Source organism: Triturus cristatus, chromosome 2_2 (genome assembly GCF_964204655.1).
Source record: "Triturus cristatus chromosome 2_2, aTriCri1.1, whole genome shotgun sequence".
NCBI classification, from domain to species: Eukaryota; Metazoa; Chordata; class Amphibia; order Caudata; family Salamandridae; genus Triturus; species Triturus cristatus.
Window position 1 is genome coordinate 464,688,004 of NC_140582.1, and position 25,824 is coordinate 464,713,827.

Here is a 25,824-nt window from a genome sequence, read left to right on the forward strand (position 1 = left end):
AATTAATAATAGTTTAATAATTAGTTGTTAATTAATTAGTCAATTAATAATTAATTGTTTAATTAATTTTAGGTGTGTGTGTTGTGGTGTTTATATGTGTAAATGGTGTGAAGGGTGGTAATTCATTTTTTATTGATTAATTATTAAATATTTTTAAATTAATTACCATTAAATAATTAGTAATTATTAATTGTAATTGTGTCATTAATTGTAGTTGTGTGTTGTGGTGTTTTTATGTGTAAATGGTGTGAAAGGTGGTAAGTAATTAATTTTTTATTGTTTAATTAATAAAAAATGATAAATGAATTTTCATTAATTAATTAGTAATGATTACATTTAATTGTGTAATTAATTTTAGGTGTGTGTTGTGGATATTATAGTGTTAAATGATGTGTAATTCATAATTTCTAATTATTTTTGTTAATAATAATATATTTAAATTGATATATTAATTATGTTAATATTGGAAATTAAATTTAATAAAAATGTTGATGGTTTAGTTTTTTATTGTTTTGGGATCCAGCCCTTTCCCTACTGTTGCACTCACTGGAGTGGGAATAGTAATGTTTACCCCTACGCTATCCAACGCTTTCCCTACTGTTGCACTCACTGGCATGGGAATAGTAATTTTTACCCCTCCACTGTCCAGCGCTTTCCCTACTGTTGCACTCACTGGAGTGGGAATAGTAATTTTTACCCCTACGCTATCCAACGCTTTCCCTATTGTTGCGCTCATTGGAGTGGGAATAGTAATTTTTACCCCTCCGCTATCCAGCGCTTTCCCTATTGTTGAACTCACTGGAGTGTGAATAGTAAATTTTACCCCTCCGCTATCCAGCGATTTCCCTACTGTTGCACTCACTGGAGTGGGAATAGTAAATTTACCCCTACGCTATCCAGAGATTTCCCTACTGTTGCACTCACTGGAGTGGGAATAGTAAATTTTACCCCTCCGCTATCTAGCGCTTTCCCTACTGTTGCACTCATTGGAGTGGGAATAGTAATTTTTACACCTGCGCTATCCAGCGCTTTCCCTACTGTTGCACTCACTGGAGTGGGAATAGTAATTTTTACCCCCTCTCTAGCCAACGTTTTAACTACTAATGTTTTTATTTTGTTACTAAATGTATGTATTATTCTTTTTTAAATAGTTTAATGTGTTAATTAAATATAGAATATTTTATTTTATTTTAAATGATTTATACATGTGTTTATTTTATTTTTATATCATTAAAAAAGTTTATAAATTAAATAAAGATAATAGTTAATAAAATGTATTTAAGTAAATATATGTATAAGTACACATTTGTTTGTGTTTATAATTATGAAATTAAGTTTATTTGTTATAATTAGTTAAAATATATATTAAATTTAATTTATTTTGTTAATAATATTAATATTAGTTAATTAATTTTATTTAAGTTATGTTATTTTTTAAAGTCAATATTGTTTACATCTATATTTTTACAGGGATATTTTTGAGTCGATATTATTGTACTTACCTTTTTAAGTATAGGGAGTCGATATTTTTGTTATCGATAGTTTTACATAGATATTTGTTTCATCAATATTTGTTACATCGATATTTAAACATGGAACCATTTTTACTATCCCCATACCAAACTTTAGCACATTGGAGAAAGTGTTAAACTTTAAGGTGGGCAGATTTACTATTTCCAATCTAAACTTAAACCACATTGGGGAAAGTGTTGAAGTTTGCAGGTGATCAAAATTACTTTTTCTACTCCAAACATAACCACATAGGGGAAAGTGTTGGATTTAGGGGTAGCAGACTTACTATTTGTGGGGATCAACTTAAATAATTCCACTCCAACCTCAGCCACAATGAGCCAAGTTTTGAATGTTTGAGTATTTTCATATATTCCCACTCCAAATTAAAACAATTGTAGAACGTTTTGAACTTTGAAGGGGTCCAATTTACTATTCACACTCTAAACACTACCACATAATGGAAATATGTTAATTTGGGGGACATCATCAAGAAAATGATCTCAGAAAAAAATAAAGCAAATAATAAATACAAATTAAGATACAAAATAACACTAACAAACAATTCATAGCAATAAAAAAGTAAACCAAACAAGCATAATATGTGTCAATCTCTTCCTATCATGTTCTGAAACATTCCTCCCAATAGAAGTGTGTTGTGTCCTATTAAAGTAATAGGATTGTCCATAGACTTGTGATAAAAAAAACAAGTTTTATTGTAGGTTCAACGAGCCACCGCTCAACACATCCAGTGCCAACAAGGTCCCAACTGTCCTTTTACAGAACCCCCTGACATCAGACCATTATGACTACATACAGAACGTTTACCCCATCTAACAAGCATTGCTAGGCATAACATATTACCGCTTTTTGAAATAAACAAAAACAAAAACACACAAAACACAATAACAAATAAAAATACAAAAAGCAAAAATAATACCGTACAAATGACTAATTATCTATTCCAGAGATCATTGTTCCCATCACCGCAATTTCAACGGGAGTTGCTTGACACGCGTGGATCTTCTGGGCCCCTTACACAACACACTGCTTTCCCCAGTAGAATTAGGATCCATTGAAGGAGGTGCGCCAACAGCGGGTTGGACCTTGACAACTTTGCTCAAGTTCCACCAGTGACCTCCTTCAACCATAACTGCACCCCCACACACTCTCTCCACGCGAACCGGTTCACCAAAATTCTTTCCACCCTTACTGACAAACCTCGTGCTTTTAATTCGAACAAGATCCCCAGGATTAAGCCCAACCAACTTGACAGAATTCTTGATATTATATCTGTCAGCCATCTTCTTCTGAGCATCCTTCACACGCAACTCCAAAGCATCCTTATCAATATTAGAGGACACCTTGCCGGCCACAGTCCTCAACAGCCAAGCAGGATACAACACAGAAGTAGGAATTCTCCCCTTCAAAGACACAAAAGGAGCAATTTTGGTAAGTGAATGAGGTGTGGTGCGATAGAACCACAACATAGATCTCACCGCACCTTCAATATCAAGACAGTTTTGCTTTGCCCATTTGATACAATCGCCTACGACCCTGTTCATTCTCTCCACCAATCCATTGGTCTGTGGATGCCCAACTGAGCTCTTTAAATGTTTCACTCCTGACTCCTTCAGAAAATCTTCCATGTCTTGGCTTACAAATTGCACACCATTGTCTGACACAATGACTTCGGGAAAACCCTCTCTCATGAAAATTTCTTTGAGAAACAAAATAGCATTATTGGCAGTGGGTGTAGCACAAAACTTTACCTCCGGCCATTTGCTATGGAAATCCATTAACACGAAGGCAAAGCGAAGATTGTACGGAAGGAAATTGAAAGGACCAACTAGATCTATTCCCACTTTCAACCACGGTCTCATGGGATAATCAATAGGTTGAAGTGGAGGTGTAACAACCCTCAGTTTCTTTTCCGCACCACTGCATACACCACACAACTTCACACTTTCTTCAATATCTTTATCCATAGAAGGCCACCAATAATGCAATCTAAGGCGCCTTTTGGTCATAGTTGCCCCCAGATGGCCCTCATGCGCACAATCTATGAGCTTGGAACGAATACCTGAAGGGGGAACACACCTGCCATCCCTCATAATCACACCATCTTCAATAGACAGCTCATCAGAAATTTTCCAAAAAGGTTGAATCTCCTGACTTACACATCTTTCACGTGGCCATCCCTTTACAATGAACTCTTTCACTCTGTCCAAGCACTGATCAGCTTTCACTGCCACATTCCATTCCATCTCACTACAAGCCTTGTTGTCCACTGCATCTACCACCGCAATAAAACAATCCTCTTTGTCCTCTTCCAGATCTAACGGATCATCATCACTCAAAGGCAGTCTAGACAACATATCCGCCCTGACATTCTGTTTTCCCGGAATATGCTTAGTGACAAAATTATACTGTAACAACTTTGTGGTCAAGCGCGCAATTCTGGGTGTTGCGTACTTTACTCGCTCACCCCCTAATATAAACCAACGGTTTATGGTCAGTGTGAATCTGGAATTTCCTTCCCCAAACATACGTTCTAAACTTCTCACACGCCCAAAAGCATGCCAATAATTCCTTCTCGATAACAGAATAATTGACCTCAGCGTCTCTCAAAAGCCTGGACTCATAACTGATGGTGACCTCTTCATTACCCACAACTTGCGTAAGAACTGCCCCCAAACCATAGTTGCTGGCATCCACCGTAATGATGCACGGTATCATTGGATCGTATGCCCTCAAAGACTTCGCATTCGTCATTTCAGCCTTGACAAACTCAAAGGTTTCTTGACACAACTCATCCCACACAAACATGACATTAGATCTCAACATATTGGAAAGCGCTTTCATTTTACTGGCATATCCTGGGATAAAGCGCGAATAGAATTCACACAAACCCAAGAACGAACGCAGCTCGTCCTTATTCTTGGGACAAGGACACTCCACAACAGCCTTTACCAACCCAGGCCTCGGACTCACACCCACACCAGAGACCAAGTGTCCTAAGAACTCTATCTCCTTCTTCCAGAATTCACATTTGCTTTTCTTAACCACACTCCCTTTTTCTTCAAAAATGCTTAAAACAGATCTAAGAATTCTGTCATGTTCATCTATATGCTTACTGAAGATTAAAACGTCATCCTGAAAGATCACCACCCCCTTCACCTCTTGCAACACCGATTGCATAACTCTCTGGAATACAGACGCTGCAGAAGCTAGCCCAAATGGCATTCTACAGAATTGGAACGACCCAAAAGGTGAATTAAAAGCTGTGTAATGTCGAGAGTCCTCATCTAACAGCACCTGATGGTATGCCGACGCTAAATCAATTTTCGAAAACCATTCAGCTCCTCTCAGTTCCTCCAATAAATCCCCAATTTTAGGTAGAGGATGTGCGTCCACCCAAATTTCCTTGTTGAGACTCCTCAAATCTACACATAAACGAATCTCGCCATTGCGTTTACGTGCGACCACCAATGGACTAAGCCATAAGCTAGATTCAATTGGCTCTATTATGCCAGATTTTTCCAGCCTGTCCAACTCTGCTTTAAGGTCAGCTCTAAGACTAAAAGGCACTGACCTCACCTTGTGCTTAACTGGGATGGCATCATCCTTAATCTTGATTTTGTGTCTGAAACCTTTAATTTTTCCCAAAGAATCAGAAAACACACCAGGAAAATCACTTTCCAACTTGTCAGAACCCAAGAAATCTTGCACAACCAACACCTGTTCACTTGTCCCAGGTCTCAATACCATGCCGAACAAACCTTGGTGAAACCACCCTAGAATGTTTAGACCACGCACAGCCACATAGATCTTACCATGAATCTTGCGCCCCTTAAACTCCAGCACATCTTCTATAAAGCCCTCCAGGTCTATCTTACGTCCTTCGTAGGAGACAGGCGCTCTATCTGGTGGAAACAAGGGTCTGTCACCCCATGACTTCTTAAACAAATCATGGGTAATCATAGTGATACGTGCTCTTGAATCCACCAACAAGTTCAAAGTCACATCACCCACTTTTATTTCCTCATACGGATCCACACAGTCTGCAGGATCTCCAGAAACAACACTCTCATCAACAACAGTCACAATCATATCCTGAAACTCTTGGACTAACTCATTCTCACTCAAACTCTCGTCTTTGCCAACACTATTCACTTTCTCATTTTTCAGAAAGTTTGACTGACACACCTTAGCGAGATGTCCCAATCTGCCACACTTATGACATTTAGCATTTCTCCCGGGACAAAATCTATTGTCCTTGCCATGCGGAGCATACCCACAACGATAACACATATTGGTTTTCTTGAAAGGACCCTTGACTTGATTTTTATCCTTTCTAATCATGTTCCCCACAGCACTAGTCGTTGCAACTGCATTAACAGTATCTTTTGTGACCAACCCACTACTCAACTCCTTGATAGAGTTTTGCGCCAACTCCAGACTTTTTGCCACCTTTATAATTTCCTCCAGACTAAGGTTCCCCATAGTGAGTAATTTTTGCTGTATCTGTTTATCCGCACAGTGCGCGATGAATTGATCTCTAACCAACTGGTCTCTGTATTCACCAAAATCACACTCCGCACACAACTTTCAAAGCGCACTTAGATAGGTATCTACATTTTCACCTTGAACTTGTGCTCTTTTAAAAAATTTGTGTCTTAACACAACCAGACTTGGTTGAACGTCGAACTTGATAATTAGCTTCTTAACCGCTTCTTGAAATTCATCAAGGACCTCGCCTTCAGCTAATACCAACACAGGAAGATGTTTGTAAACTTCTCTCCCCTCAAAACCCAATGAATTCAACAGCAGAAACTTTTTCCTTTCAGCTCTGTAACGCGAAGCTCCAATGGCCCCCACATAAGTCTCAAACGCGTCAAACCATTGTCTCCACTGTATCGGTGGCGCTCCCGGACTTTCTAGGAACGGGGGAGGCGGATTTACAGCTTGCATAGTGTCAACCACAAATTTCCTCTCTTGCAAATCTAGCTATAATAAACTGGGCAAACCACCCACAACTACTCCCCGTAAACGTAGTGCCCAAAGCTAAAAATGCCAACCCACCAAACCAAAATGTAACCAAGATACACTGTCCCCCTCGCAAATTCAGCTCAACAGATAATGGCAGGTAGACTTGTCAATCAACAAAAACGGAGTCAACCACTTGTGATGAACGAACAAAAACTGAAGTGTCATTTGACCTTCAAACCTCTTGAAGGCACGACATCCACTGCCTCCAAAACGAGTGTAGTAGGGAAGAGTCAACTGTCACAAGCCGATACTCCAAAACAGCTGATCCGGACTTGGCGTGTTGTAAAACAAAGTAAAAGGAACCAGATTCGGCGCCTCACCGAAGCTTTGACTTCCTCACAGGAAACTGACGTGTTTGCTGCGTTGCTGCGGAAACGTTTTCATCCGTGATAGGCTGCTGCCCACCAAGCTTCCACCAATACGTTGCGTACAATTCTAGTACGTCATCATTCCTCCACAGCGCTCGTCGGGGAAACAACCTCAGGCACTCCAACGGCTCTCTAACTCCTCGATCTGCGTCAACTCCTCACAGCCAGGTATTCCTTTCTCTTTTCAAGGAATAGACGGCACCGGAGCTGCCACGTCGGTAGTCCTCACTTGCACAGGAGCTGCCACGTCGGTAGTCCTCACTTGCACACAACCGTCCCGCAAAGAGTTAAGGCTCCCCACTTTGGAAACCGTGTCGTTGGAGAGTAATACTTCACAACAGCATTATTTTCTCGTGGCTGTTCTAGGAATGGACAACTCTGACTCGTTAGTCCAGTAACACCGCAGCGCGTAGAGATTCCTTCCCCATCAGCTGTTCATTTCATCGTGTGTTAGAACACCGGATCGGATCCAAAAACAGTTCACTGTGTATGGTCCCTTACGATGGCTCGCCCGCTCGTCGCCAAAAATATGTTGTGTCCTATTAAAGTAATAGGATTGTCCATAGACTTGTTATAAAAAAAACAAGTTTTATTGTAGGTTCAACGAGCCACCGCTCAACACATCCAGTGCCAACAAGGTCCCAACTGTCCTTTTACAGAACCCCCTGACATCAGACCATTATGACTACATACAGAACGTTTACCCCATCTAACAAGCATTGCTAGGCATAACAAAGTGCTTCATCCACATCCACTTCAGTGACACTGTAGGCACAATGTATATATACACCCTGTTCACCCGCTAACTTGACTATTATCTTTCTAACCACCTCTGCTGTAGTTTCAGCATGGGATCAATTATCAGACATGTATGTCTGTTTCCTCCCTTCCTCTGATATGGTGTGTGGGAATGCTTCAGTCATCTCTTGTGCCTTGCCTTGTGTCTGAATGTCAGAGGGAAAAGATAAACATGCATCACAATGTGGGATGTGGGAAGACTGGTGTATGCTTAGAAATATAGCCAGTTTGTACTTGGTACGCGGTGAGAGAATCTTCTTGCAGGTGGGCCAATGAGAGAGCATGTGTGTCCATTTGTATGCAGGTTTGTATGCAGGTTATGGGGTCTGATAGTACTACTGTCATGTCATTTAGGTTAGTCACCACAGCGCAATTACAGTCACTGTACAGATACAAAGGCAGGCAGTGTGCAGACACTGTCCACCCAATGTGGCCTTTCGGCCTCTACTATGGACTTAACTATATAGCAAAGTCATCGGATCACTCCATTCCCAGTATGTGCCTCTAGTGTGAATAACCTCAAGGTGACATTTAGGCGCCGATCACGATCCTGTAAAAACCGGGTACGAACCGACGGACGGAGCATATTCTCCGTCCGACGCGTACCCGGTCGTCAAAATATACAAACATGGAATTACGATTCGCACGGGAACACCATTTCCGTACGAATCGTAAAAAACCCCGACCGAACAAAATAAACCTACAAATGCGATCCGGGAAAGCGCCAACCTGACGTCGGGACGCTCGCAGCCTGCCATTCACGAACCAGGAATTACGATTCGCACCGACGTCATCCCGCACGGTGAATATTTTCCGGCTGCCAAAAACTGCCGGGAAATCAGGACGACGCGAACAAGGACTACCAGTACGCGACGGACAGACAGGACGACGCGAACAAGGAGGACCAGTACGCGACGGACAGACAGGACGACGCGAACAAGGAGGACCAGTACGCGACGGACAGACAGGACGACGCGAACAAGGAGTACCCATACGCGACGGACAGACATGGACCCGAACCTACGTGTCATCCCGGCCCTCATAGCAGTCGACCTCCTCTACAGGTTCGGACGCAGACGCCGCAGAAGGTCAGAACAACTAAGGGAGGGGGGAAAGTGGGGGGGGTGTGGCAGGACCAGGGCAGGCCACAAATCCCCCACCAAAGTCACACAGCACACATGCCCTGGACATACCTGACTCCCAGGCCCTGGTCACTACGAGGGGGTGGGGGCGTGTCCAGCTAAGCCAGCGACCGCCACAACGGAAGTCCTTCACGACGCGAACCGGCAACACAACCAGACAGGTACGTCCCGTACCCACGCCTGAAGAGCGTGGGTACGAGTCGTACCACGCCCACACCCACGTCACCCCAACAATGGCGGGACGGCTCATACCCACGTGGCAAAGGCCTGGGTACGGGCCGCACAAGCATCACATAGCGTGTGGACGGATATGTACGGACCGTACCCCCACCCCATATGCATGGAGCGTACCCCCACCCCAATAGTGTAAGTACGACCCGTACCCTCACCCGCGTATGCAAGGAGCGTACCCCCCACCCCAACAGTGTAAGTACGGCCCGTACCCCCACCCGCGTATGCAAGGAGCATACCCCCCATGCCAACAGTGTAAGTACGACACGTACCCCCACCCGCGTATGCAAGGAGCGTACCCCCAACCCCAACAGTGTAAGTACGACCTGTACCCCCACCCGCGTACGTATGGAGCGTACCCCCACCCCAACAGTGTAAGTACGACCCGTACCCCCACCCGCGTACGTATGGAGCATACCCCCACCCCAACAGTGTAAGTACGACACGTACCCCCACCCGCGTACGTATGGAGCGTACCCCCACCCCAACAGTGTAAGTACGACCCGTACCCTCACCTCGAATGCATGGAGCGTACCCCCACCCCAACAGTGTAAGTACGACCCGTACCCTCACCTCGAATGCATGGAGCGTACCTCCACCCCAACAGTGTAAGTACGACCCGTACCCCCACCCGCGTACGTACGGAGCGTACCCCCACCCCAACAGTGTAAGTACGACACGTACCCCCACCTCGAATGCATGGAGCGTACCCACATCCGTGTATGTCATGAGCGTACATATTGTGAAATAGGAGGGGTGTGTGCAGAGTCCTCCCAGCAGTGCCCAGAGACAGGAGGGGTGGGGGTCTATCACTCCCAGCAGTGCCCAGACACAGGAGGGGTGGGTGCCTATCACTCCCAGCAGTGCCCTGAGACAGGAGGGGTGTGTGCAGAGTCCTCCCAGCAGTGCCCTGAGACAGGAGGGGTGGGTGCCTATCACTCCCAGCAGTGCCCAGAGACAGGAGGGGTGGGGGCCTATCACTCCCAGCAGTGCCCTGAGACAGGAGGGGTGTGTGCAGAGTCCTCCCAGCAGTGCCCAGACACAGGAGGGGTGTGTGCAGAGTCCTCCCAGCAGTGCCCAGAGACAGGAGGGGTGGGTGCAGAGTCCTCCCAGCAGTGCCCTGAGACAGGAGGGGTGGGGGCCTATCACTCCCAGCAGTGTCCTGAGACAGGAGGGGTGGGGGCCTATCACTCCCAGCAGTGCCCTGAGACAGGAGGGGTGGGTGCAGAGTCCTCCCAGCAGTGCCCTGAGACAGGAGGGGTGGGGGCCTATCACTCCCAGCAGTGCCCAGAGACAGGAGGGGTGTGTGCAGAGTCCTCCCAGCAGTGCCCAGAGACAGGAGGGGTGTGTGCAGAGTCCTCCCAGCAGTGCCCAGAGACAGGAGGGGTGGGTGCCTATCACTCCCAGCAGTGCCCTGAGACAGGAGGGGTGGGTGCCTATCACTCCCAGCAGTGCCCAGAGACAGGAGGGGTGTGTGCAGAGTCCTCCCAGCAGTGCCCAGAGATAGGAGGGGTGTGTGCAGAGTCCTCCCAGCAGTGCCCAGAGACAGGAGGGGTGGGTGCCCATCACTCCCAGCAGTGCCCATGGAACGCAAAGGGTGGAGTAGCCACAGATACCATGCCCACAAATGTCAGTCAGGTGCACAAAGACCCTGCAGTACATGTACCACATGTGTGCGAGGCTGGGAGTATACGCATGCATAGCGCAGAAAAGAAAACATGTACACATGAAGTCATGTCAATAGGCCACATACACAAGTACAATGACTACCAAGGATGCCACGAATGATGCAGGTGGAAAATGGCTCAGCATGCATGTGCAAAGGTGAAGGACTACGTCACACACCCAGCTAATGGACACACAGCTCTGCGCTAAAGTCAGGGGACACCCTGCAGGGAAGAAGTCAGGGTACACAGAGGAAGGAATACACCTTGGGAAAATTGCAACATGCAGCAACTGCTTACATGAATGGAGAAAGGTAGCTAACACCGTGTGATGGCACACAGATCCCAGGGTCCCCCCTATGAGCAGCACACTACTACATTTCCCACACACCCAACACATGACCAACACCCACAACCATGTAGCAGCCCCACCAACAGCAATGCCAGCAATGCAGGAGTGTTACAAGGGCAAAAAATAAATAGCTTTATTCAGCATGAGCAAAAAACTAGTATGAAGTAAGTCCAATATTAACAAAGCCCATAGGGCCGTCCAGCAGTCCCAGCTGGATGGGGGACACAGTGGGATGCGTGTCCCCTAGCTTGCCTGCACTGTTACAATCCGTTGTCTTCCACAGGGGTGAGGGCATCATGTGGGGGGGAAGAAACAGGCACCGCAGGGACAGGAGGGTGAAGGGTAGGCATCGTGGGTGCAGGGATGGAGGACTCCACCACAGGGGGTTGGGCAGGGCCAAAGGCGGAGGCCAGGATCTCGCTGCACACCTTAGCAAGGTCCTCCAGGGACTCCCCTGCACCCGAAGGAACCACAGACCCCAAGGAGGGGGGGGGGGTCAGAGGGATGGGTCGCAGCGCCACTGGGGGAGGGTGTGGACAGGGGGGGACTCAAGCACCCTGACCGTGGACCTCCTTGACCGCTTGTGGGGTGGTGTCACTGTGGGGCTCAGGGACAGAGCGGCCATGAAGGAGTCTTTGGGGGAGATGTGGCCAGGAGAGCTGAGGGGAGGGGATTTTGAGGGAGTGGATTGGGTGGAATGCGGACTCCCACTCTGGCTGCGTGTCACACGTTTGCCCCCCGACCCAGTGGGTGTGCCTACTTCACCCTGTGTGTGCGTGTCAGGAGGTGTGCGGCGGACCTTCCCTGCTGGTGTGGTGCCTGTGTCTGTTGTGGTGGGTGCATGCTTACGTCTGGGTGTATGTGGGACAGGCATGGGAGTGGGAAGTGTGGAAGGAGCAGGGGTAGGGGGTGGGACGTAGCGCTGCAGGAGACCCACTGCTGCAGTCAGTGTGGAGTCTATGGACCTCAGCAAGTTGCGTTGGTCAGCCTGCGATGAATGAATGCCCTCCAAGTATGCCTCCATGTTGTTGAGGACCTGGCTGAGGCCATGGAGGACATTAAGGATCGCAGTCTGACCAATCTGCAACTGCCGCTGGATGTCCACAGACTCAGCATTGGCGGCAGCAGTGGAGACAGGGGCAGGGGGTGCGGTGCCTGGCAGGAAGGAGACATGTGGTGACCGGGCACGTTGGGAAGGGACACGAGCACGTGGGAGGCGGCTGATGCCAATGGAGGGGGCGGTGCCAGATGTAGGGCTGCTGTCAGATGGTGGTGCAGCCACCGCCCACTCGGAGAGATCATCCTCGGACCCGTCAGCTTCATACTCTGTTGTGCCAGTCGACAGGTCCCCGGGTTCACTCTCCTCCGCCGCTGTCCCACTCGAAGTGCCAGCCCCGATGTCACCGCTGGCACTGGTGCTCGGTCCCTCCGCGCCGTCTGTGTCCATGTCTCCCTCCGTGTCCCCCGACGATGCTGTGGACAGGGTGAAGAGACAGAAATTAATCATACACCTGTATACATATGTCACATGAGTCAAATCTACTTAGGTTACAGTGCATAGCCTGAAACAAAGGATGAGTCACAACTACAAAACAAGGTACATATGTAGGCCCTGCAAGACACAGTTGTGTGACCCACCATGCCATGGAAAAACTATGGAGAGCATGACACAATAGCAAATGAGATGACATGGTATTCTGACTGAGGAGCAAGGCCCTAGGGACAATACAGCACTGCATCTGCACCACACAGCGTGGCAGGAAATTGGGATGAGCAGGGACCATATCCAGGAACTAGAGGCACATGCAGCATAGGTAATACTGATAACATGCCCACCCTGACTTGCACGCTGCACCTTGAGTGTATGTCCAGACAAACATCACACACTGGCCAGTCCGAGCAAGGAGATGACAGGTCTTGACATGTAGGCCATGGCCGCACCACCCACCCCCTACATGAGACAAATCTGTGGAGACACAGGAAGCACTTACATCTCTTAGTCTGGGTGAAATACACATGGGATGCAATAATTCAATATTGCACACCAAATACCCAAGGTGCGCCTGTCCAAATAATCATGTACAAATGGGCATCATCAGATGATTGCTACAAGACACACAGGCAATGGCCACCGTGAGTATGTACTTTGAAAATCAGGTCAGGCTGGACAGTGGACACTTGTAATACATCTCACGTCAATAAACATGGTGCCAGGGGACAATGGCACAGAGCACAACCTATGCTGGAGACACAGAGATTGTCAACATTCTCGGATTACACACATGATACCTAGGAAATGATGCCCCTGGGGACAGTAGTGGCCACACAACTCCATGCTCCTGAATGGAAATGACTGCAACACACGCTAACATCCCTGCACTATGCGTAACGCACACTCATGCACATCATGTCTCAGGCCACCACATGGGACATGCCTGCTGGAAGGCCTCGCACTCAAGAGATTAACTCCCATGTCTGAAATCAGCATTAGTGCCAACTGACATGGAACCCACAAGAACTGGACAGGGCACAGGCAAGGTCACTAAACCTGTTACACACCACCCCCACACATGATGCTGCAGGCATTGTACACTTGGAGAATGTGTCAGGCTACATAACTTTGTGATGGAGTGACTACACAGAGACCAGTGAACACATTGCAAGGTGGGGAAGGGAGGCAGGAGAGGCCTGCAACACTGTGGGTAACAGGATCTGCACAGCACCATAAACCCTGGAAGTGTATCCATGGAACAGTGCACTTACAAATGCTGGTGAAACACAACAAACACACACATGTACCTACCCCCTTCCGGCTGCTGCATCTCCTGTAGGCGCCTGTCCAAGTCAGGAAAGACCACCGCCAGCACACGTTTCTGGATGTGGGAGAGACGGCGGCGCCCGCGGTTCTTATGGCTCTCAGGTGAGTCCCCCAGCAGGACCCGTGCGATCCTCCGCGTCCAGCACCGGATATCCTGCCAGCGTTTCCTCACCTGGGGCAGGCGCCGCTTCCGACCATCCGCACTCCTCACGGCGCTGACGGCGTCCAGCCATATATTCTCCTTGGCAGAGGCGTCTACCTGTGAGGATGGACAAGTGACACTACCTCAATACACCTGGCACATGTCACAGGGACACAGATTTTAACACATTTGCTGTTTCCAACAAGGCATAGTATGCATCCAACGCATTGCACCTTTGTCATAGGGACATGATCCTCTGGGGGAAGGCCAAAAGCAGTACGTGCCATTTTAAGGACACAGGTGGAATGAGGGCAACTACACAAGCAATGCTCCAGGCTCACACTGTGCATCACACCCACCCCTCCTGTCTCTGGGCACTGCTGGGAGGACTCTGCACCCACCCTTCCTGTCTCAGGGCACTCCTGGGAGTGATAGGCCCCCACCCCTCCTGTCTCAGGGCACTGCTGGGAGTGATAGGCCCCCACCCCTCCTGTCTCAGGGCACTGCTGGGAGTGATAGGCCCCCACCCCTCCTGTCTCAGGGCACTGCTGGGAGGACTCTGCACCCACCCCTCCTGTCTCAGGGCACTGCTGGGAGTGATAGGCCCCCACCCCTCCTGTCTCAGGGCACTGCTGGGAGTGATAGGCCCCCACCCCTCCTGTCTCAGGGCACTGCTGGGAGTGATAGGCCCCCACCCCTCCTGTCTCAGGGCACTGCTGGGAGGACTCTGCACCCACCCCTCCTGTCTCAGGGCACTGCTGGGAGTGATAGGCCCCCACCCCTCCTGTCTCAGGGCACTGCTGGGAGTGATAGGCCCCCACCCCTCCTGTCTCAGGGCACTGCTGGGAGGACTCTGCACCCACCCCTCCTGTCTCTGGGCACTGCTGGGAGACATCAGGCATTCTCCCCCCTGGGACTCCCCCTACAGTACATAGCATGTGTTTCACACCTGGACACAATGGCAGAAGTCACAGTCACAAAAAAGGGACACAGTCTGTGCCAGTGGACACTGAACTCACCTGATAACCTGGTCGCCCATACAGCATGGGGTACCGTGGGAGGATCACATCCACCAAAGCCATGTTCTCCTCCAGGGTGAATGGCTGTGACCTCTCCACAGCCCTTGACATGGTTCCAGGGAATCAGTAGCAGCAGCTGGGTCGTGGAATACAGAGATGTGCAGGCAAGTGCTCCCTCATGGGACCTGGCTGCCTTATATCTGCCTTGCTGGCCCATCTCATGCACAGGAGTACAGAGTGATTGGACACTCACATATGCATCCTATGTTTCCTCCAATCCCTTCAAACCTAGCAGTCTGTGGGTTCTCAATCAGTTTTTTTCTCCTGCATGATGTCAGCCCCACAAACACATTGCAACAAAGTACATTCATTCCAACTGACTTCTGCTGTGCACCTTCCTGAGCAAAATCAAAATTTGAACTTGGTCTCCATGACAACCAGCATGCATGTAGGCCTTAATACTTGTCCCTCATGTGTCCCCTATGTAATTTGGAGCTTCACACATAGGTACAGTGCGTTCCGGGGCCCTAGGGCATCCCAAATGCATAGCAACGGCCCGTACACGCGTGCCTATGTTCACTATCACTATGGGTGTCCTCGCGTATGCGTACACGTAGTTGTACGGGCCGTACACACGCCTGTACGCTCACTATCACTATGGGTGTCCTCGCGTATGCGTACTCGTAGTGGTACGGGCCGTACACACGCCTGTACGCTCACTATCACTATGGGTGTCCTCGCGTATGCGTACTCGTAGTGGTACGGGCCGTACACACGCCTGTACGCTCACTATCACTATGGGTGTCCTCGCGTATGCGTACTCGTAGTGGTACGGGCCGTACACACGCCTGTACGCTCACTATCACTATGGGTGTCCTCGAGTATGCGTACTCGTAGTGGTACGGGCCGTACACACGCCTGTACGCTCACTATCACTACGTGTATGCATACGCGAGGACACCCATAGTGATAGGGAGAGTACAGGCGTGTGTACGGCCCGTACAACTACGTGTACGCATACGCGAGGACACCCATAGTGATAGGGAGAGTACAGGCGTGTGTACGGCCCGTACAACTACGTGTACGCATACGCGAGGACACCCATAGTGATAGGGAGAGCACAGGCGTGTGTACGGCCCGTACAACTACGTGTACGCATACGCGAGGACACCCATAGTGATAGTGAGCGTACAGGCGTGTGTACGGCCCATACAACTATGTGTACGCATACGCGAGGACACCCATAGTGATAGGGAGAGCACAGGCGTGTGTACGGCCCGTACAACTACGTGTACGCAAACGCGAGGACACCCATAGTGATAGGGAGAGCACAGGCGTGTGTACGGCCTGTACCACAATGGGTGTTCTTGCGTATGCGTACTCGTAGTGGTACGGACCGTACACATGCCTGTACGCTCGCCATCACGATGGGTACACATACGGCAGCACTCCCATAGTGATATGGGAACGTACACAGGCCCTCTTAGCAGCAGTACGGCAGTTTTCACACATCACAGTGGTGACAGGCAGCACACAGGAAGGAATGGGCGGACATACTTGTCCATGGATGGACATACTTGTCCATGAATGGACATCAAGGCATTGTCTGTGCATTACTACATGTGTGGGGCACAGGTGTGACAGGCTGTGATGTGGCACATTATTCCTGAGTCGAGAAGGCACCAGATGTATGATGAGATGTGTACAGATGTAATGTGTGACGGTGCAATGTGTGCCAGGCATGCCCTTGACTCCTTGGACATGTGTGCATGTCGTACTGCACACTTGGTATGACCGACACTGGCATGGCACGGACACCAACACACGGAAGTGTCCCCTGATGCCCGTTACAGGGGTTACCACACCTGACTTGTCACTACCCACGGTGCACGATGTGACTATGTCATGTATGTGTGGGGGCTTCCCATTTGGTTGATGTTGGAGCACCCTCAAAAGCTGCAGCTGTTGCAGCAACCAACATGTGTCTGTGTGTAGATTGACATTGCACACTGTTCCGCACACCATGCCACATGTGGTTTCGGATGTGAGGTGCGCATGTATGCATGGGACACGGAGTAGCGTGACAAGGACATGTCTGCATCCTCTCAATGAATGTGTGGTGAGTCATGACATGTGCACCTTCATGGCAAGGTGTGTGGGCTGTCCCAGTGTAATGTCATGTGACCTGTGGCTCTAGTGTTCCGCTACCAGTCTCTGCAATCGGCCTCCTACTTCTGCTGATGTGTGGGTGTATGTCACTCCTGTCTTGCGTCTGGCTGTGCACTTGCACTGGGACACAGCTAATCCCATGGCATGGCATGGGGAGGTTCTCAATCTCCGTGTGTAGCTGGGTCTTGGTAGGAGTGTCACCTGGCAGGCATACGTGTCCAGGGCATGTGGCACATACCTCACTCTGTATGTAGCATATGTGTATAGACAGAATAACGTGCTCAGTACAAATGATTTGTTGTTGTGGTGCACTCACTCTTACTTGTCACTTCCAAATTACTGCAGAGCGCCGCCTCTTCCCCGAGCAATGCCGGACTTGGCTGCCATGCGGGAGAGTGATCGGATCCGGTGCTACCGCTTCCCACGACGGTTGATTCTGGAGTAGACGGCGAGACTGGCACCACACCTGCAACCGCTGCACAGGTATCCTACGGCACTGACACCCAAGCTGAAGGTAATGGCAGCCCTACATTTTCTAGCCACGGGTACCTTTCAAAATACCATAGCTCATGTTGGTGGCATGTCCCAGAGCCTGTTCTGCCGTGTGCTGCATGATTTCTTAGAGGCCATGTTGATTTACCTGGATGACTTCATCAAGTTCCCAACCCCTGAACAGATGACTGGGGTCAAGCGTGGATTCTATGCCCTGGGAGGGATGCCCCATGTCATTGGGTCCATAGATGGGACACATGTAGCTTTGGTACCACCACACGCACGGGAGGTAGCGTACCGCAATCGGAAGCACTACCACTCCATCAATGCCCTTGTGGTGTGTCTGTCCAACATGGTGATTTCACATGTCTGTGCTCGTTTTCCAGGATCAGCACACGATGCCTACATCATGAGGCGTAGCAGGATGCCTGAAATGATGATGCAGCTGCGCAATGAACGAGCATGTGTTGTTGGTGGGTACAGTCTGTCTGTCCTGTATTTTGCATAGCCTACCAGCACGACCGCTTCACCACTTCTAACGATGTCCATGTGCTTCCCATGTAGGGGACGCTGGCTATCCCAACATGCCATGGCTGCTCACACCTCTCCGCAACCCCATCACGCCGGCCCAGCTCCGCTACAACACCGCCCATGGCCGGACAAGGCGAGTGATAGAGAGGACGTTTGGCCTGCTGAAGAGCCGATTTCGGTGCCTCCACAAGACCGGCGGCGCACTCCCATATGCCCCTGCGAAGGTCTGCAAGATCTTCATGGTCTGCTGCATGCTGCACAACATGGCAGTTGAGAAAGTTGTGCCACTCATCCTGGATCAAGATGACGAGGACCATCCACCCGTGGAGGACGAAGGGCTTGGCAATGGGGCTAGTGATGTGGAGGATGTGGAGCCGCAAGAGGACATCCGGACTCGGCTCATACGCGACTTCTTTGCTTAGTGGTGAGTACCAGTGTCTGAGTGTGCACGCATTGGTCCCCGTGTGGCATGTGTTGTGATGTGTGTCTCCACCTGCATGTATGGCACGTGAGTCAGAGGTGTGTGTGGGTGTGTCACTGGAGTGATGGTGGCAGTGATGGTTGTATTTCCCCAGTCATAATTGTGACCTAGCATGTTGTCATCCATACATGTGTCGAGTAAATGCACATGCAAGTGGCTGTGCATTTTGTGGCTGACTTCTTGTGTGTCTCTCTTCCCCAGGTACTTGCGCATGCCGTCTGCTGGTTGCATTGTTGTGGCACTGCTATTCCTCATGGACACGTCATCGTGGGCTGACTCAGCGTTACAGGCACGGACACGTTTGGAAGTCTCCATAGGGTAAGGGATGCATCAGGGGTGTATTGGGTGTGGCAGTTGTTCACGATGTATGCACACTGCCCCTGTCGATGTTTGGCTCCTCTGCAGACATGTAGCATCACCATGGTACACATAACATGCAGCTGGGTACACCTGAATAGATGGTCAGACTTGTTGACAGTCATCAGTGATGGGATAGTGGATTGTGATGATGGCATCAATGTGTGTAACACTGCCCTCGGACACATACGGTTTGCATTGGCTTGACATGGTGTGGGACTTCTACATCAGCGGATCACTGGTGTATGGCAGTCTCTCCGTGAGCAGCTGTGGGTGTTTAGCTGTTGGCCGACAATTGTGTGCCAGTTCCATGGCTATCACGCATTTGTGCTGCAGAAGGGGGGTGCCAGTGTTGGACCCACATGTTACTCCACATGATGTGTTCATGTGTACTTCAAGTTGCCTCTGCAATCCCGAAAACATGACTAATAAAGGTGTCCCTATGCCTCCAAGGTGCCTCTTCTCAGTCAATGCTGGTGTGTTGCCACGGTGCATCCAGCATGTCTGGCATGGTTTTCCCGGATAGTGGCTATGTGTCGATGTGTCGAGTAGCAAGATGCAAGCTGTGTGTGTGGGCTGAGACTGTGTATTGGGCATGATGTCCATGACTGTGTGGGTATTGTGACATGTGCCATCCCCATGCATCCAACGTTGGCCAGGCCCCCATTCTCTACATCCACCGGACTCAAGCTTGCAGGACCTGGTTCTGCCACCTGTCTACACATACCTGGGTGCCCCCCAGGACACTCCACATGATCCCTGACCTCTGCGCATGACTGTTGCTGTACTCAATGTGTCTGTCAGCACGGTTGTGCGGCCACCCCCTCAGCTGGTTGGGCCCATCACGGGTGTGTATGGTGCTCCATGTCTGTCTTGCCTAATACACTGTGACCCGTGTGTCCTGTGCCAGACTCAGGCCCCAGGGTGTGGATGGTTGAAGTCAAAAGAGAACTCAGGCATGTTTAGACTTTACAACACACATGTAAGGTAATAATGCAACCAGCAGGCATCTTCTCTTCATGGTGTGATATTTTATTTTGGGGGGGGGGGGGGGGGATAAAGTGAGGGGCTTTCCGGGAGTTTGGAATCCAAAGTTCAGTAGGGGAGTTGGTGTCCTTGCCATTGGAAATCCTCATTGTCCATGCCACAGTCTTTGTCAACATTGGTCAGACAGTGACCAGCAGGGCCATGTGGCAGAGAATGTCTCTTGATGCTGTGATGCTGTTGCTCCAGTGGGCCAGGTGCCAGGCCAGGTGTCCTGGGAGATGGTGATGTTGCGCCGACCCTCACGGTCTTTTCTGTGGACGACCCGCCCTCCTGCGGGGACCCTCAGAAGCAGGCCGTGACGACGTCTGGGATGCTCCATCGGATGTTTCCTCCTCCTCCTCCTGATCCCTCCCTGTGGGTGGTGATGTTCTCCGCCTTCTGGCACAGGGAGGGTCGGCCATGTTGTCGGCCATCCGACGGAGTGTATCGTGAATTCCCGTGTACGCCGTCACGAGCTCAGCCTGTCCGTCCTCCGTTGGTGTTGCAGTAGACAGGCATGTAGCTCCGCATGTTGCTGGGCCTGCTGGGTCTTGATCCCCTCGAGGACGGACACAACCTGGGCCAGGCCCGTGGTGTCCTGCCGGTATGTGTCCAGGATGTTTCGGACATGGGAATACACCGGTTCCGCAGCCAACTGGTCAGGCTGGTGCCTCCGCCGTCCTCCACTCCCACCACCCTGCCCACTTGCACCTGGCCTGCCCTTGTGGGCACATCGGGTCTCCGGGACCCCTGAGGGGTGGCATTTGCGTTGTCGCCTGCCTCCTCCTGGGTGCCCGGGACACCGTGTCCCTCCTGGCCAGCCTGGCTGCTTTGTGGTGGTGGGGCAGGGATCCTGGGTATCTCCTGGGATGTGGCAGGAGTGGGGGTGGTGGTTGGCCCCGTTGTACCTGACGCAGGTGCTGCAGGTGGTTGGACACCAGAGGGGCCAGGTTGGTCGGGGTCGTCCACAGAGTGGTGAGAGTCGTCGCTGCCGGTGGGATCGGTCTCCCGCAGATCCGGGTCCTGTGAGTCTTCCCCCCCCAGTGTTGGGGGGTGAACCACGATGTTGACCTGTGTGTGAGAGAGACAATGTTAATTTTGGTCCATGCAACATCCATGTTTCATCAGTTTCAACGTTGGCACATTTCCTCTTGGAATTAGGATCTGTCTTGCATTCCACTCACAGTGCACTTGTGCATGGGTGTGTCCATTGTGCACCACTTTGGCCCCTTTAACTATGTGTGGCACAGTCTTACTTGCTGCGTCAAGTGTGACTGCAGTCAGCAGTGGAGTGGGCAGGTGTGGCGAGCCATGCATTGGCGCCTTCCGTGTAGCACTGTACATGTGCACATGGAGTGGATCCACACACTTATATAATGCAGGTAGCTGTCGTTGTGCTCGTGAACAGGTTGTGAGATGGCCCTGTGTTTGGCCATGGAGAAGAGGGGGGGTTCTGGCACTGGCCACCCTTGGCTACATGCACGCAGTCTACCTGCTGATGAGCAGACATTCCCACACACCACACGGCTGATTTGCTCTCCCTGTGTCTCCCTCCCTCTCTGTCCCCCTCTCCCTCCCTCCGTGTGTCAGCCTCCTCCCTCTGTCTGTCTCCCTGTGTCTCCCTCCCTCTCTGTCCCCCTCTCCCTCCCTCCGTGTGTCAGCCTCCTCCCTCTGTCCGTGTCCCTGTGTCTCCCTCCCTCTCTGTCCCCCTCTCCCTCCCTCTCTGTCCCCCTCTCCCTCCCTCCGTGTGTCAGCCTCCTCCCTCTGTCCGTGTCCCTGTGTCTCCCTCCCTCTCTGTCCCCCTCTCCCTCCATCTCTGTCCCCCTCTCCCTCCCTCCGTGTGTCAGCCTCCTCCCTCTGTCCGTGTCCCTGTGTCTCCCTCCCTCTCTGTCCCCCTCTCCCTCCCTCTCTGTCCCCCTCTCCCTCCCTCCGTGTGTCAGCCTCCTCCCTCTGTCCGTGTCCCTGTGTCTCCCTCCCTCTCTGTCCCCCTCTCCCTCCCTCCGTGTGTCAGCCTCCTCCCTCTGTCCGTCTCCCTGTGTCTCCCTCCCTCTCTGTCCCCCTCTCCCTCCCTCTCTGTCCCCCTCTCCCTCCCTCCGTGTGTCAGCCTCCTCCCTCTGTCCGTCTCCCTGTGTCTCCCTCCCTCTCTGTCCCCCTCTCCCTCCCTCTCTGTCCCCCTCTCCCTCCCTCCGTGTGTCAGCCTCCTCCCTCTGTCCGTCTCCCTGTGTCTCCCTCCCTCTCTGTCCCCCTCTCCCTCCCTCTCTGTCCCCCTCTCCCTCCCTCCGTGTGTCAGCCTCCTCCCTCTGTCCGTCTCCCTGTGTCTCCCTCCCTCTCTGTCCCCCTCTCCCTCCCTCTCTGTCCCCCTCTCCCTCCCTCCGTGTGTCAGCCTCCTCCCTCTGTCCGTCTCCCTGTGTCTCCCTCCCTCTCTGTCCCCCTCTCCCTCCCTCTCTGTCCCCCTCTCCCTCCCTCCGTGTGTCAGCCTCCTCCCTCTGTCCGTGTCCCTGTGTCTCCCTCCCTCTCTGTCCCCCTCTCCCTCCCTCTGTGTGTCACCCTCTGTCACCTCAGCCCAGCTTCCTGGGCACACACTGTTAGCAGATCTTTGAATGGCCCTTGGCTTGTTGATGTGAGTTTGTTTCTGATCTCCAGGCACCCATTGGGTGTAGTGTGTGTCTCTGCGCTGCTGCTGTGGTGGTGTGTGCTGCCACTCTTTCACAATGTTGGCTGTTCATTAGCTGCTGTCATGTGCAAAACAGTGCCTTCACCCCCATGTGTTGATGCAAGGCGTCCGCCATTTGCTGGCGAGTCTTTCCTGTGTGGGGACACAGTGTTTGTATGGCTGTGACCTAGGCCATATGGGCAGAGGGCATTGTTGTCTGCTTCTGAGTTGCACTATGTGAATTTTGGGGCCCACCCTCCCGCCATCCGGGTTACCGTGTCATGTGTTGGTGTCTTCTGTGGCCTGTGACTTGACATTGTCCAGCTGGGTGCATGGGGCATGGTGGCGACAGTAGCATGTGCGTGTTCATGGAGTGTGGTTGAGTCATGCGATAGCTTGGGGTGGTTTTGTGCCTGTTAGTGATTTTGGTTGTGGATGACGTTCCCCCCATGTGAGGTGCGTTGTTTGTGTACTCACCCGGGTCTCGGAGTCCTCCTAATCCTTCGACTGCCTCCACCGGCTGTATGGCCATCACCCTCTCCTCCCAGGGCTGGTAGTGTACGGGTCTGCGGGAGGGCCCTCCTCCAGTGGCGTTGGCCTGGTTGTGTTCCTCCAGCATCTTGGCTCGGACCCTCCTCCGCAGATCGTACCACCTGGCTTGGCATTCCTGCCTGGTCCTTCTGGTGTCCGCAACAGCATTCACAGCATCGACGATGGTCTGCCACATGGCTGTTTTTGCTGCAATGCTGGTCTGTCTGACCAATGTTCCACAGAGCTGTGGCTCGACTCTGAGGATTTCATCAACAAGGACCTCCAACTCTCGGTTACTGAACTTTGGATTCTTGTTAGTGGGCATGGTGAGGGGTGTGGGTGTGGATGGTGGGGGGGGTGTGTGGATGGTTGTGGGTGTTTGGGTGTGGTTGTGCAGGTGTGTGTGTGTGAATGTGATGAGGGGGTGTTTGTGAAGGTGGTTGTGTGAAGGTGTGCAAGTGTAAGGTGTGGTGAAGCTTGTAGTATGGTTCTGTGGTGTCTGGCAGCAGTGAGTCTGTTGCAAAGGCTCATGGTTTGTGTGTGTGGGCCCTTTTTATTGGTCCATTGGTGGGTGTGGCTGTGTTTGAAGTTTGGGTGGGTGTGTTATAAGGAGTGGTGGTGTTTTGGGCCTCTGTTTGTTTTTGGCAGTTGCAGGTCAGTGAATGTGTTTTTTTAGTGTTTGTTGGCCATGTTTAGTGGCTTTGTGCCATTCGAATAGTGTATTCTTGTGTTGTTTTGTTTTGTCCTGGTTGTGTACGTGCGTTTTGAGCGTGTGTACGGTGTGTACATGGGCCATTTGGTTGTACGGTGCTGTCCTTGTGTGTGGCTTGGTACGACTCGTACATGCGGTTGTGATGTTGGGGCCTGGGGTGCGCTCTTACTTAGGAGGTTGTGGTGGGGGTGCGACTCTGACGTACAGGGGTGTACATGCACGGGGGTAGGACACGTACAGGGGTGGGGGTACGACGCGAACGTACTGGGGTGTACATACACGGTGGTACGACACGTACAGGGGTGGGGGTACGACTCAGACGTACAGGGGTGTACATGCACGGGGGTAGGACACGTACAGGGGTGGGGGTACGACGCGAACGTACTGGGGTGTACATACAGGGGGGTACGACATGTACAGGGGTGGGGGTACGACGCGAACGTACTGGGGTGTACATACAGGGGGGTACGACATGTACATGGGTGGGGGTTCGACGCGAACGTACTGGGGTGTACATACACGGTGGTACGACACGTACAGGGGTGGGGGTACGACGCGAACGTACTGGGGTGTACATGCACGGGTGGGGGTTCGACACGTACACGGGTGTACATACAGGGGGGGTGTGTACATTAACGGGGAGTGCGACTCGAACGTATGGGTGCTGGGGGGAGTGTTGGGCGCGTATGCGGGGACATGTCTCCATGGTTGCAATGGGAGTTCGGTGCGGACGGTGTTTTTACCATACAGTTGTGAGATCGGACGCACGGGTTGGATCGTGATTCCTCGGTCGGACTTGACTTTTCACATTTGTACGGTAAATCGTCCGAGGACGTGTCGGACACATTTTCCGACCCGAGGACGTGTGGGGAAATATTCCCACTGCGGTTCGTATGGACTTTTTACCATGCGAATCGTGATTGCCAGTTTGTACGGCACTTGTACGATTCGTACGGTAAAAAGACCGGATGCGAGTCATACGGGGAATTTTTTTACCGGATCGTAATCGGCACCTTAGTTGACCTTCCAAGGTCATCGTGTCATAAATGTGCTGTGCTATGTGTTAAATCTCTGAGTGCTTCTACGTCCTTGTCCCCAGGCTGTCACTCTCATGTCCTCACCTGGTTCACAGAGAATTGCTGCTGACCCATGGGTGTGAGTGCCTTGTAGACCCTTCTCATCTCATTCGATTATTTCCAGCTAAATCCAATGATCATGACATCTTTCCATTCCATCCTGTCACAGGCGGTCTCTGGTGCAGGCACTGTGGTGTCATCCCTGTCCATTTCAAGATGTTCCTTCTCTACCAGTCGCATATATTATTAGTTGGTCTTTAGTTGTGCTACAGATAAAATGTGTAGTGCTGTGTGACTTTGTTCACGGTTTCGTCCCAGAATGGCAGAGCAGAATCACATAAGGTGATTTCTTGGGTCAAAATTTGGTGAAATATGCTCTCTTGGTTACTCACCCATGTTTGGCGAGCCTATTGGTGCAGCCAATTATTGATCTCTGCTTGTTGAACTGCTTTCAATGGGAACATTCTCAGTGGTTTAGGTGGCTTGTTGTGGCATCCAGGGTGGCTCCTAAGTTACTGCTTTGTGCAAAGGGCTCATGAGGGATTCAGCAGGTTCCGTTGTATAGAAGTGGGGCGTGGTTGGTAGCCCCCCGAATCAGGTTTAATGCTGGAACTCAAATACTGTTGTGTTTCGATTTAGATGCCCGTACATAGTTTTCCCTGAATCATGTCCTTATATTGGCACAATTCGCATTGCCCTTA